The sequence below is a fragment of the Amblyomma maculatum genome, chromosome 1 (assembly GCF_055883805.1).
Source record: "Amblyomma maculatum isolate TAMU_Amacu chromosome 1, ASM5588380v1, whole genome shotgun sequence".
Classification (NCBI taxonomy): Eukaryota; Metazoa; Arthropoda; class Arachnida; order Ixodida; family Ixodidae; genus Amblyomma; species Amblyomma maculatum.
Window position 1 is genome coordinate 71,705,303 of NC_139344.1, and position 12,937 is coordinate 71,718,239.

General features: G+C 41.9%; 1 protein-coding gene across 1 annotated transcript in view; it reads left to right on the plus strand.

Moving 5' to 3' along the window:
• The window catches only part of LOC146202773 (uncharacterized), a 152,886-nt gene that overhangs the window by 79,116 nt on the left and 60,833 nt on the right, over nucleotides 1-12,937 (plus strand). The gene's annotated exons all lie outside the window — the stretch shown is intronic.

Here is a 12,937-nt window from a genome sequence, read left to right on the forward strand (position 1 = left end):
TGTGTGTGTGTGTGTGTGTGTGTGTGTGTGTGTGTGTGTGTGTGTGTGTGTGTGTGTGTGTGTGTGTGTGTGTGTGTGTGTGTGTGTGTGTGTGTGTGTGTGTGTGTGTGTGTGTGTGTGTGTGTGTGTGTGTGTGTGTGTGTGTGTGTGTGTGTGTGTGTGTGTGTGTGTGTGTGTGTGTGTGTGTGTGTGTGTGTGTGTGTGTGTGTGTGTGTGTGTGTGTGTGTGTGTGTGTGTGTGTGTGTGTGTGTGTGTGTGTGTGTGTGTGTGTGTGTGTGTGTGTGTGTGTGTGTGTGTGTGTGTGTGTGTGTGTGTGTGTGTGTGTGTGTGTGTGTGTGTGTGTGTGTGTGTGTGTGTGTGTGTGTGTGTGTGTGTGTGTGTGTGTGTGTGTGTGTGTGTGTGTGTGTGTGTGTGTGTGTGTGTGTGTGTGTGTGTGTGTGTGTGTGTGTGTGTGTGTGTGTGTGTGTGTGTGTGTGTGTGTGTGGCCTTCGTGTCGCAACAATAAAAAATTCATGATGAAAATCCGATTTATTCTGAAGGACGGGGGGGATATCGTGCTAGAAAAACTGGCCACCCTGTATACGTAGTGCCTGGTGTCATCGACCATGGAAGAACCATGGAAGAATGCAAATATCATCCTCATTCATAAAAAAGGGGACTCTAAGGACCTTAAAATTTACTGACCAATCAGCTTACTGTCTGTTACGTATAAGGGATTTACTAAGGTAATCGCTAATAGAATCAGGACAACCTTAGACTGCAATCAAGCAAAGGATCAAACAGGGTTCCGGAAACGGTACTCTACTATCGATCATATCCATACCATCAATCAGGTGATAAAAAATGCTCGGAATATAACCAGCCCTTATACATAGCATTCATTGATTACGAAAAAGGTTTTGACTCAGTTGAAACCTCGGCGGTGATGCAGGCATTGCAAAATCAGGGGGTGGACGAGCCGTACGTGAAAGTCCTAAAAGATATATATAGTGGCTGCACAGCAATCATACTTCTGCATAAATAAAGTAACAAAATTCCCATAAAGAAAGGTGTTAGGCAAGGAGACACAATCACCCCAGTACTATTCACAGCTTGCTTAGAGGAAGTATTCAGAGATTTGGAATGGGAGCAGTTATGGATAAGGGTAGATGGAGAATACCTCAATAATCTGCGATTTGCTGATGACATTGCCTTGCTAAGCAACTCTGGGGATGAACTGCAAATCATGATTGATCACTTAGACAGGAAAAGTAGAAAGGTAGGCTTGAAAATCAATATGCAGAAGACTAAGGTAATGTTCAACAGCCTCGGGAAGGAACAGCAGTTTACATTAGGTAGCGAAGTACTGGAAGTAGTAGGCGAATATGTCTACTTAGGACAGGCAGTAACCGCAGATCCAGACCATGAAAAAGAAATAACAAGAAGAATTAGATTGGGATGGTGCGCATTTGGCATGCACTCGCAGTCTATGACTAGCAGCTTACCGGTATCGCTCAAGAGGAAAGTATACAACAGTTGCATCTTACCTGTACTCACCTATGGGGCTGAAACGTGGAGGCTAACCAAGAGAGTTCTACTTAAGTTGAGGACAACCCAGAGGGCTATGGAACGAAAAATGGTAGGGGTAACATTAAGAGATAGGAAGCGTGCAGAGTGGGTCAGAGAAATAACTCAAGTTACCTACATTATAGTGGACATTAAGAAGAAGAAATGGGCATGGGCAGGACATGTAGTGCGAAGAGAGGATTACCGATGGTCGCTTAGGCTAACAAACTGGATTCCAAGGGAAGGAAAGCGTAGCAGGGTGCGGCAGAAAGTTAGGTGGGCGGATGAGGTTAAGAAGTTCGTAGGGTCAAGTGGATGCAGCTAGCATAGAACCGGGTTAAGTGGAGAAATATGGGAGAGGCCTTCGCCCTGCAGTGGGTATAATCAGGCTGAAGCTGATGATGATGACAATGAGGGTGCAGAAAATAATAATACACAGAAGGAGCCCTCATTGTCGGCCACTCTACCGGAATATCCTGCTTTCATGCAGAATCTCTCAAACGTTTATCAGCATCTGTATGGACGCGTGTTTTCCTAACATACTCGGCTAAACTCAGCAGTTTGAGGTAACGTTTGTCTCCCGTGACTCCGTCATTTGGTGCGTTAAACTGAAAATAGCGATATCATGGAGCATTACCAAAACGTCCAGAGCATGTGCGAGAAATTACTTACCGGCTGTGAACTAATTCGCGTCCTTCGATCTCAACGAAGACCTATTCCGAGTCAGTTCAGTACTTTTGGGGAGAGTGTAGCGATCGAAAACACGGACAAGGACATGTGCTAAATACAATACAGTACATTTTAGAGAGGTATTCTGATATCGGCATCTGATATTCGGCAGACGGGACTTTGTTTTATTTCGAAGTTGTTTTGGCACTTTTAAAAGGGCGCCGGCTAGCATTCACTGTCGTCATCGAAGGACTGCGAGCCGGAGCATAGTTACGCGACAATAACAACAAAAAAAGATTTTATGCAATGGTCAAAGTAGGGGGTGCGCTTACGCGAGCGCGTTCATTACATGGCAATGAATACAGTTCAGTTCAGTTGAGGTTTATTCCTTAAAGACCCCTCCCTTTTCAGGGAGTGTTACATAAGGGGTGGGAATGCATTTGAAAATGTGAAAAAAAAAACAATTATTATTTAACGTTGAAGATGATCGGTTACACACGCTTGAAAAACAGATGGCGAAGTGATGATGACGATGTCATAGGGAAGGCCGTTCCAGTCTGAAGCTGTTCGAGAAAAGAGCGAAGCAGAAAAAAATAGTAGTGTGCGATGGTGGGCGAGCAACTTGCAGTGGGTGACTGGTGCGGTGAGATATGCGTGCTGTGGCTGTAATGTATGGCGCTTGATTCAGGGGAGAATAATAATAAAAAAAAAAAAAAAACTTGTGAAAAAGAGCGAAGCTAGCGTTGCGGCGACGAAATGAGAGGAGTGGCAATCCGGATTTCACTTTCACAATTGAAACACTGGTGTCGTACGAGTATGAGGAAGGAATGAACCGGACGGTACGATTTTGAACAGATTTCAATGCAGTGATTAGATATGCTTGATGTGGTTTCTATATGGCAGATGCATATTCTAATTTCAGTCTTACCAGTGATTTGTATGCGAGCAGCTTTACCTGAGGTGGGGCAAGACGGAGATGACGCTTAAGGAAACCTAATGCTTTATTTGTTGCTGAAATGATGTTACTAATATGAGCGCGCCATGGCAGATCAGGAGAGACGGTGATTCCCAGATATTTGTACGATTCTGTTAGCTCAATCGGTGTATTAGTAACTGAGTAATAAAAGCGATAAGGGTTACGACGACGAGAAAAGGACATGAGTTTGAATTTAGTAGGATTAAGGAGCATCAACCAATTATTGCACCAGTTTAATACATTGTTAAGATCTGCTTGACGGGTGTGTTGATTATCACGATTTTTAATGGTACGGTAAATGACACAGTCATTCGCGAACATTCTAATATTGCAGGAAGCATGCATGGGCAAGTCGTTAATATATATTAAGAATAGAAGGAGACCAAGGACAGATCCTTGCGGGGCGCCAGATGTTACTGGGATGGACTTAGACAGGTGGCTGTTAATACAGACTGACTGCGAACGATTAGTCAGAAATTCCTCAATCCATTTTAAAATATTACTGTGTAGGTTGAGCTGCGAAAGTTTTAGTAATAGTCGGCGGCGAGGGACCTTGTCAAAGACTTCCGCAAAATCTAGAAAAATGGCGTCGGTCTGCATGTTACGGTCGAGATTAGCATGTAAGTCATGAAGGAAGAGTGCTAGTTGGGTTTCGCATGAGAAGCCCTTTGAAATCCGTGTAGGGAAGGATGCAAAAATTCGTTTGAAATACAGTACATTACGGCCGCTTGCGCCGTGGTTGAGTTATGATTGTCGGTTGCACCCAAGTTCCTGCACAACCCTACATGAAAAACAGCTTCATTTTTTTTTTTTTATTGTATTAGTATTTTCTGGTATATTGCTTCAGATTGTGTAGTATATTAATGCCGTGTCATATGCTTAGAAATTAAAGCAATTTGAGTATCGTATGCGTTCTTCCCTTCAGGGTCCACTTTCAAATCAAACCAGCGTGGTGGACAATTTGAAAAATGTGTACTGCACTATCCGTATCATATACAGGGTGGGTGGGGGGGGGGGGGGGGGGGGGGGAGAGAAAAAATTTCGCTCTTTTATAAGAAATGTGTATTTTTTTTTAGCATGAATGAAATCATGTCTCACGCAGGAAATGTCACGCTGAAACGAAATGTACATAAAATATTTCCCAAAATATTAGGCAGCTTCATATTTTTTTACGATTTTCACTTTTCAACTCTTTCGTGCGCTGCGGAACTGGCATGCTTTTCTCAATCCTGTCTTCCTTCCTTGCCACAAATAACGTTGCAGATCTCTCGCTTTGTGAAAAAAGGAAGAAAGAGAAAAAGAAAATACAAGCGTATGCGAAATAATTTATAATGCTACCAAACTAGAGTAAATAACAAAGACCGCAACACACACGTAAAGAAGACAACAAAATGAAAGCAGTTTTTCAATCAGTCGGGAAGAGTTCTTAGAGACGTCGAAATATTCCGTGCATCAGTGTGCGCAGGAGAACATCCTCCAGAAATATAAGGTGCTCTACGGCGTGCGTGGAATACAGAGGCCAATAACCGACGGCGGAAAGGTACAGGCACAGTGATTTGGAGGAAGGAGATTTCGAAACCACTTTAATAACCCTAGCGTCGGGTTGTCCGCTGTCTTCTCCATTGCTCCTCCAGTTCGACGCACGCTCCCTCAAGCCCAGCATGTAAACACGACGCAGACACTCAAGAAAGAGCTGTGACAGGGTTCGTATATGGAGCTCATTGGATGCGCTTGCTGGTCTAGGGCGTGCCTATCAAAAGGAAGCAGTATTTCAGCGAAAACGAACGTGCTTTTCTTTTTTTTTTTTCAGTTTTAAATGCGTTTCAGAATGGTTTAAGGGAGTGGGGAGTGTGCTATAGCGACTGGTAAAGCAAAATTCATCGTTTTGCTCGAGCGCGAGTTTATTTTACTAAGATGCAGATATCCTATTCGGGTCAATCACTTCCTTCCTGTCGGATAAATGAGAAACATGATTGTGGAAAGCAATATGTATACGCTCCAGAGGTCAGCTCAACTATTACCCCGCCGCGATGCTGCAGTGTTTAGGGCGCTCGACTACTGTGCCCAAAGATGCGACATCTCATCCCGAATGCGGCGGTCGCTTTTCGATGGAGGCGAAAAGCAAGGCGCCCGTGGGCTGTGCGATGTCAGTGCACGGTCAAGAACCCCAGGTGGTCGAAATTTTCGCAAGCCATTCACTGTGGCGTGGACCAACCCTACCAACAGCACAGCTATTTCAGTAAATTCAAGATTAACTAAAGTTGCACCATGTAAAGTTTGATCTCTAGACGAAGCTCCTCTGCAATTTTCACAAGCGCACTTTGGCATTGCTCAATACCAAAGGACTCAGCTTACTCAGTACCGCCCCGTGGGGCACTTTCCACCGGGTTGTTTTTTAGAAACCAGCCTTTCTTGTCACCTGAAAATAAGGCAGAGGATACTAGAAGAAAAATCAACTTGATGGGCTTCTGGGCCCCATATATAGAGCGAATACAGATTTTCATGTCATGTGAAGAGATACCTAGCGATGGTGTTCCTGTTAAGTGCATGCCATATCAAAATGCATATAATATTAGTACATGTTCCCGTGTCAGTTCTAGTCAATATCGCAAGAAGGCCGACTCTCTAAATGCTAACTGGAACTGCAATACTTTTAAAAACGCTGCTAAAAAACGGGATGGATCGACTTCCATAACGCCGAAAAATTGTAACCTTGAATCCAAGCTGAATAACAGAAATGAGCAGCTTTCACCGCTTGTTCTACTCGTGGCGAAAGATAGGGCGCTTTCTAACTGATATCGAAGGCAGATGTAATTGAGGCGCTAATCCAACTTGTTTCTGACAAATATGACAATTAAAATTCTAGAAAAACTGGACGCTCACGACAGAGAAGTTGCTGACGCAAAAAAAAAAAAAAAATAAAGCAATAAAGTGTGGCAACTTTCTTTGCGCGAAAGAAATTGAGAGTCAGGGAAACGAGCTGGAGCAATACAGCCGCCGTAACAACCTTGTAATTCACGGTATGGTAAAGAAAGATAATGAGAAGTTGAACGACCTGGAACGCAAACTGGGGCTTCCGGAACTAATGGATCCTAATTTAGAATCTGTCCACCGCGTACCAGCAAAGGCCGGGTAAATGATTCACTTGTGATTGCTTACGAATCGATTTAAGTAAGTCTCGTACATGCTGCTACACTTATAAATTTGCCACTATTCACTTTGATCTTCAAAAAAATGTTGCGCAAAATAAAGAGCTTATTGAGACAATCTGCTATGGTGTACCTCATGAAATGAAATTATTTGAGCAACCTCTCAGTGGCGAAAGCCATGCAGATGCCTTTAATCGACATTTTCTAGATTTTTTAGGTGCCACGAACTCAGCATCCTCTCTACAAGCTACTACATATATCAAACATATTATTCGGAGCATAGTATTTGAAACATGTTACTTTCGTGATAATTGTCAGCATAATCAGCGATATTAAGAATAGCTCCACGTCTGGCTTGGACAGGATCAGTGCACCACCAATCAAGGCTGTAGCAGATCTTATATGCACTGTGTCGATTTATTATTCTGGTGTTTTTAACAGGCGTTTTCTTGAAAAAAATAAAATAGCAAAAGTTTGTTTCCCGCAAAGGAGGAGCTCTGAATTATGTTGGTAATTTAGGTCATATCAATTTTGCCACTGTTTTCAGAGATGGTGGAAAAAACTATTAACATCAGATTAATCAATCATTTAAATAATTCCAGTTTACAATCTGAGTATCATTATGTATCCAGAAACCTAAATCCATTGCTTCTGGGCTGCTAAAAATTCGAGATAAAAGTACCGATAATATCGATCAACAACTATGCAACATAGGTATCTTTTTAGATTTTTAAAAGGCATTTGATTTCACACAGGACGACATATGATACACCAAATTACCTCCTTACGGCATAAGAGTCCTTCTACTTCAAGTCATACGCAACTACTTATTAAATCGTAAGCAATGTGTCACAATACACAGCGTCGTCTCAGATGCCGGATCCATAAAAATCGGTGTCCCGCAAGGATTGATTCATTCTAGGTCCTATAACTTTTCTCTTATATATAAATGACATAATCTTTCTTTCCGACACCGAAGATATTATTCTCTATGCGGATGATACAAATGTTTTCTTTTCTTCTGATAATTTAACATCCCTTAGCGCAACCGCAAATCTGTAGCCTCAAAATCTATTGCAGTGGCTTGATGCTAACTAACTTAATTTAAATTGGAAGGAAAGCAAATGTAGTTTCTTTGGTCTTAGAAATAAACGGACCCAAGGCCTTTAAATTTATTCTGGGGACTTCAGAAAAGATATCCGAGCATAAATACTGAGGGGTTAAATTTCAGGATAGCGTTCGCTGGTCAGAGCATGTGAATTCAATAAAAAGTATTATTGCTGAAATTTTAGGGTTGCTGAACCGAATTCAAGCTTACCTCCCGAAGAACCTGAAACGTCAGCTATATTTTACCTTAACTTATGGCCGGTTACTTTACTGCCCGCATGTCTGGAGCGTTGCTTCAAAATGTAACCTTAAAAAGCTATACCTGATGCTAAAGAAAGGTTTAAGATTCGTCCATGGCTTATCTTCTTATGAGCACGTGTCCGAATACTTTGCAAAGGATGGTACCATGAAACTTGAAGCCTTTTATTACCAACAGCTCTGCGAAACTATCTATCAAGAGGTGAAAGCAAAAAGCGAATGTTTCTTACTTTTTTTGTTTTTGTGCCTACGCTAAGAATTCACCCTATTGCACGTTCAGACACCACTCTTTCTTGAAACCTTCCATTACAGCGAATTCTGGTAGCAACTGCTGAAATGGCAAATTTCTAACGACTTGAACCTTCTCCCTCCGCCCCGCCGGGGAGGCGCAGTGGTTACGGCGCTCGACTATTGTTCCCATGGACGCGGTATCGAATGCCGGCCTCGGCGGCCGCTTTTCGGTGGAGGCGAAAAGCTAGGCGCCCGTGTGCTGTGCGATGTCAGTGTACGCAGGTGGTCAACATTTCCGGAGTCCTTCACTACGGCGTCTCTCATAGCCTGAGTCGCTTTGGAATGTTAAACCCCAAAACCAAACCAAACCTTCTCCCTCCTCTAATCGAAATCATCGATTGTCCTTCCCCTCGTTCCTTCAATAAAATTCGAAAGCTTATTCTGTGCATAATATGTAAGCATAGTTACAGGCTTTGGTCAGCGACGTTGTTTATCAATAGCATATGATAATGCACTGTCGTCCTGTAATTTTGTTATGTTCCACTGCGGGAAATATTCCGGGTGATTTGTTTTTTTTTTTAATTAATAATATTCAACTCATACTGTTAATCTATTCTGTATATATGTTGTTATGTAAATGTATATCTGGATTACCTATTGCTGCTTTCACAATTGCTATTTTTTGTTCCCCTTTATAACCACAGAGTCCCTCCGTTCATGTGTAATTTTGCTTTATATATGCAGTGATTGCTATGTGTTGTGCTGTTGTGCTGCAAGTTTTTGTTGGGACATGGGCCTAGTCAGGCGATCATTGTTATCGCAATTTGCCTCTGCTCCTTGGCACTATACTTATGTACTGTCTGAAGCATAACAAAAAAACAAACAAACAAAAAACAGACAAAAGGGTCATTTGTTTAACCTACACCAGCTACACCAGCTACACCAGTGTAGGAAATCTCCTATACCTACAATGTATTTTTGCTGCACTGGTGTAGCTAGCATAGATTAAAACAATGGTGCTAATATCAGCGGCTTAAATAATACTGAGGACCAAATCAAAGTTATTTCCAGGCTAAGAAGAAACATAACTGCGTAAATAAGCACAGCCGACTAGTTGTAATTGAACGAAAGCAAGTAAGCTGCAGTTGCAGACGAAATTAGGCTTTCTTTTTTCCTCGCGTTCTGATCAAGCACGTTCCACGGTCTCACAACAGATGGTCACCGTGGGAGAGCGATGGCAGGACACCACACGGGCATACATTTCTCCTGCTAAGTGCGAGTGAAAACGTATTCTGCAGGAGACGGGAATTTAAATTTAGGGCAGGCAGAGGACCCATATCCGTGCCCAGAAGAGCACAAATCCCACCGTCGAAATGTTGGTTGGCGGTCTGACACTTTCCTCATTCCCCATCTTCTTTTTGGGTGGCCAAAAGTCCCCTTCTTTCGTGTGTTCTTTCCTGATATGCGTGCATTTATAATTTTACTTGTCTGCATGATATTGTACTCAGTATATATATATATATATATATGAATGAAAGAAGCCAACAGTCGGTGAGGCCAAGGAAAGCATTGGGGATTGTACTTTGTCTTTTTTTTTTAATTTTTACTTCGATAATCAGAAAAATTAGTAATGTAATCTGTTAAGGGGAAAGATAATTAGACACAAAGTAGAAGAAAAAACAACGTGCCGATGGTGGGATCCGAACCCACGACCTCCGAATATCGCGTCCGGTGCTCTTCCAACTGAGCTACATCGGCCGCTGTCCCCCCTGCTACTTTCTTGGTTATTAATGTTGTCTGTATACGAACCTTGAGAGTGTTAACCAGCGCCACCCTCAACCAAATATATATATATATATATATATATATATATATATATATATATATATATATATATATATATATATATATATATATATATATATATATATATATATATATATATATATGTATATATATATATATATCCTTCTACGTGCCGTGCCGTCTTCTTTTTCGCTTTTCCTTCTTTGGACAAGGTAGATGGGACAAGGTAGACTCTACGCTTGTCCCACTAAGTATAGCAGCAGGTAGATGAAGTGAAGAAAGAGAGAGCTGACTTTATTTATTTATACAAGTACCTGCAGCGCCCAGGGGCATTACAGCAGGGGGGGCAATAACGGAAAAAAATACCTAAAATGAGCATGTTACAATACCGAAAGTATACAGTAAAGCACATTTGTTTAACAGTAAAAAGAACAACACTGAAAATGTGAGTGCGAAAAACAGGTTTAAAAGGGTGGAAAGCTACTACGACAAATTGGACGCCAGGAAAGACTGAAAATGTTTACCTGTTTTACATTGTGCTATGCTCTTAGGAAGACTATTCCAAAGTGAAGAAGTGTGAGGAAAAAAGGAATTACGGAACACATCAGTTCGACATCGCGTTACAAGAACTTTCAGCTTATGGTCGCGGCGTTCAGAGATAAAATGTGGAGGTAGAATGTACAAGCTCTTGTTTATTCCCGTAAGATCAGAGTATATTTGGTAAAAAAGTTCTAATTTTGCGGTTAGTCTCCGGTGAGCCAATGTTTTCCATCTAAGGTTTTCTTTAATTAATGTGATGCTACTACGGAAGTTATAGTTGCCGGAAACAAACCTGGCAGCGCGGTTTTGGATGCGTTCAAGTTTTTCCACAAGGTAAGAGCTTTGAGGGTCCCATGCCGCACAAGCATACTCGAGTATAGGACGGACGTTAGTTACGTATAGCTGTTCTTTTACTTTTGTGGGGGCTTTATAAAAATTTCGTCTAATGAGATTTAGCGTTCTAGATGACTTTAAGGTTAAATATTCTATGTGTCGGTTCCATGTCAAATTTTCTGAAAAATAGACCCCTAGATACTTGTAATGTTGGACCTTTTCAAGTGGTAGCCCGTCCAAATTATAGACTGATCTCACGGGAAGACGTTTACGGGAAAATGAGACATACTGGCATTTAGCAGTGTTCAAAGACATGCCCCATTTAGTGCACCAACAATGAATTTTGTTCAGATCACTCTGTATACTACTTACATCAAGATCATTTCGTATATTCCTGTAAATGGCACAATCGTCAGCATATAATCTCACTTTACATTCAAGCCCTTCAACAATATCATTTATAAAGACTAGAAATAGCAAAGGCCCCAAGACAGACCCTTGGGGCACGCCAGAGGTTACGGTGACATTCGTTGAATTAGTACCATTGATTACAACATTTTGAGTTCGCCCAGATAAGTAACCTCTAATCCAGTCTACTACTTCAGGGTGTATACAGAGAGAAGATAATTTATATAACAATAAAGCATGAGGAACGGTATCAAAGGCTTTGCGGAAATCCAAAAAGATGCAGTCTACCTGAAAACCAAGATCAAAATAATAAAAGAGATCATGAGAAAATTCTACCAGTTGAGTCGTGCACGACAAGCCAGGCCTGAAGCCGTGTTGAGCATTTGAGAAGAAATTATTGTTTTGGAGATGTTTCATCACAGAACTGTAAATAATGTGTTCTATAGTTTTGCAGCATATGCATGTAAGAGAGATTGGTCTGTAGTTTTGCAATGCCTTTTTGGGACCACTTTTGTGGACTGGGATGACATTTGCTGCCTTCCAGTCTGCAGGTAAAGAAATGCTGTATAGTGATTTATTAAACAAGGCTACTAAGAAATGCGCAATTTCTTGTGAACAAGCTTTCAATACATGCGACGGGATGGCATCAGGCCCACTGGCTGATTTGTTTTTTAGGCTAGAAAGTAACTTGAGGACACCATTATATGTGACAGTAACCGCGGGCATGTCCTCGTAGGCTTTTTCTTGTGCTTCAGGCAATTCACCAGAGAATGCGGCAGTAAAGACGGATTGAAAATAAAAATTGAAACAGCAGGCCTTCTCATAATCGTCGGACACTGTCTTCTCGTCAACTAACAAAGTAGGGACAGAGGTCACCTCTTTTACTATTGATTTTAATAAATTTCCAAAATTCTTTTGGATTTTCTCTTAACTTTGTATCAAGCGATGAAATATAAATATGCTTATTTACCTTTATTTCTTGCTTAATTTTGTAGCTTATCTGGCGCATTTCCTGGAAAACAGACTGCTTGTGATTTCTTATATATGTGGCATACAGACGGCGTTTCTTATTAATTAATGCCCGAATTTTCTTATCCACCCATGGCTTATCATTCCGGCGTCTCCGTGTAATAATTTTTGAAGGGATGTGTTGCTCAATTAAAGCCATTAGTTTATCTCTGAAAAGAATCCAAGCTCCATCTATATCCAGTGACTGGATGACTTCATAAAAAAGAGGGTAGAAACGACAGGCAGATTAAGTGAAGTAAGAAAAAGGTCGCGAATCTAAGGTAATGATTCAGTTGATAGTGCAGCATCACACTTGTCTGTGTGTTTCTTCGGCGTCGTTGTTTTCTCAACTGCCGTTTGTAATGATGCTTAGCCAACCAGCTCAGCGACCTACATTATATTATTGTCCACTGCTTTAAGCTGGCTGCCGTTCAGGTGCCCGACGGTTATGCAGGTTCTTTGGTCGGGTCCCCTCGTTTTCTCTGCCTCGTGAAATAGTCAATGTCACTTCTCCACAATTTACACCAATGATTTAGTCTTTATGGACGCACATTTCACGGTGTCTGCCGTAGACTGCACGCTGAGCCCCTCGACGTACATGTGTAGGGTAAACGTTGGTTGGTTTGTAAGGTTTAACGTCCCAAAGCGACTTAGGCTATGAGAGACGCCGTAGTGGAGGACTCCGGAAATTTCGACCACCTGGGGTTTTTTACGTGCACTGACATCGCACAGCACACGGGCGCCTTGCTTTTCGCCTCCACCGAAAATCGGCCGCCGAGGCCGGGATTCGATCCCGCGTCCTTGGGAACAGTAGTCGAGCGCCGTAACCACTGCGCCACCCCGGCGGGGTTGTAGGGCAAAAATTGCTAGTATGTGGCGACGGTTTTTTGACGTGTGTGGTTGGCTA